Source organism: Micromys minutus (genome assembly GCF_963924665.1).
Source record: "Micromys minutus genome assembly, chromosome: 3".
NCBI classification, from domain to species: Eukaryota; Metazoa; Chordata; class Mammalia; order Rodentia; family Muridae; genus Micromys; species Micromys minutus.
Genome location: NC_137972.1, coordinates 56572514 through 56574767, shown reverse-complemented (window position 1 = coordinate 56574767; position 2254 = coordinate 56572514). Strand labels below are relative to the sequence as shown.

Here is a 2254-nt window from a genome sequence, read left to right as displayed (position 1 = left end):
GGTTCCCATGGGTCAGTGGAAGAGGCCAGAGCTGAGGGGCGCGAGGCGGCGGCCCTTGGGGCAGCAGGAGTCACACTGGAGGACGATGAGGAGGAGGATGGCCTCTGAGGCCCGCTGCCTTCGGACAGCTTCTTGATCTGGCTACATTTTGTGTGTGTGGTGGGCTTTGACCTGGAGCTGGGCCAGGCGGTGGAGGTCATTTATCCTCAGCATTGCAAACTTACTGATAAAGAAAAACGAATATTTACTATCTGTCTTTTTCAGACTCAAATTCAGGTTGTCTAGGAGATTCCCTGTTTTGTTTTAGATTCCGCCAGTCTTCTGGGAAGAGAGTGTCACTGCACTATCTTCTTGATGAATTTGACAAAGATTTACCAGTTTACTTAAAGAAAGATCCTGCATAGTTTTATAGGTATGTGTATTTTCGACAAGTTCGAGATAAAACTCTTAAAAGAGGCTACTTTCAGAAGTCATTGGTTTTGATCAGCAGACTACCTTATATTCATTCTATTTCACACCGTACTCACACAGATAGCACCAGAGTAGTTTTTTTTTTAAAAATGAACCTTACTTGGAAGCAGCTTGTAGTGATGTTGACCAATGGCCTGCACCAGTGTCAGGGAAAACACTGCATCTGGGACTATCATGGGAATTCTGATGAAGGTTCAGATTCAAACATGTCATGACAAGCCTGGACCTACGCAGATGGTGCAGCTAACTCAGCAGACAGATGCACACACATCTGTTATTTTGCCTACTGTTCATGAGGTGGATCTTTTCAGGTGTTTCTGCCCAGTGTTTCTTTGCAGTCAGATGCTTTGGGAGTTGGTGCTGTTGGGAAAGCACCTTGTGGTCATGGCACCAGCACCGACAGAGTCGTCAGAAACTGTACTGGCCCTTGTTAACTGTATTTCTCCATTAAAGTACTGTAGTGACTTTCGACCTTACTTCACAATTCATGACAGTGAATTCAAAGAATATACCACCCGTACTCAGGCCCCACCTTCAGTCATCTTAGGAGTAACCAACCCGTTTTTTGCTAAAACACCACAGCACTGGCGACACATTATTTGAATAGAAGATCTTAAACCTGCAGGTGAAATTCCTAAAGAAGTTAAAGTGAAAAAGCTGAAGAACCTAAAGACACTGGATTCTAAACCTGGTGTTTATACTTCTTACAAGTCATATCTAAACAGAGATGAGGAGATCATAAAACCACTCCAGAAGGGCATACAGCAGAAACATCCTTCTGAGGCCCAAAGTGTTATTCTCAGCCTCTATTTTTTGGAACTCACACAAAGTTTCATCATTCCATTAGAAAGATACATGGCCATCTTGATGCCTTTGCAGAAAAGTATTGCTTAGTGGAAGAGTCTGCCCTAGTTAAGGCAGTTCCTTCCAGAAGAATTTATGAAAACACTTGAAAAAACGGGGCCTCAGCTCACCTTTGGCGTCAAGAGCGATTGGGTCAAACTTTATCGGCAGTTTCTAAAGTCTCCAAATTTTGATAGCTGGTTCAAGACCCAGTGAAAAGAAATGACCCCAAAAATGGAGGCACGTTATCCAGAAGCTCTTTGTGAAGAGGACCTCCTTCTCTGGATCCAGAAGCATGCAGAGGTAGAAACAGTGGACCTTTTATTGAAGTTGAAAAATAAGTTGTTGTAGGCTGACCAAGAAAATTTACCTGTGAAACCTGACGCTCTGGAGAAGTTATGGACACATGTAGATGCAATTTTCCTAGCATTGCCAGAGGATCTGCAAGGCATCCTGCTCAGGACTGGCATGACATGATACTTACCCGGTTCTCCAACCAGAAAGGGCTGAACCATGAAGGATACTGACATTTCATCTGGACGCACACAGGAGCTATCTCGGTGGCGGTAGCATGGAAACCAGCAGCAATTGCTAGGTACAGCAGAAAGACTGAGCATACAAACAGGCATTTTTAGTGCATTCTGTGGTGTTTCCACAATACTGAAATACCGAGAGGCATTTCCATATTTTTAATCACGTTCTCAAGTGCTCTGAGCCATCAGTGTAAGTGACTCCAAACTGCAATGCCAGCATTGCAGATATTTTTTTTTTGTTTTTTTTTAAACGACTTTATTTTGCAAAACAAAGATAAATGTAAAGATTTTAAACATTTTTTGCTTAAAATTATACATTTTTGTCACTACTGTTTTTTCAGACATTAAAATAAATTTTACATAAAACCATGTGAATATGTTTTTTAGTCAGTACTTGATTTTTTTCA

General features: G+C 42.0%; 1 pseudogene across 1 annotated transcript; it reads left to right on the top strand.

Moving 5' to 3' along the window:
• The first annotated feature begins 645 nt into the window (after window positions 1–645).
• Window positions 646–1791, top strand: LOC308419271 (protein DENND6A-like; annotated as a pseudogene). The gene has a single exon. The product of its transcript is annotated as a protein DENND6A-like (transcript).
• The last annotated feature ends 463 nt before the right edge of the window (window positions 1792–2254 follow it).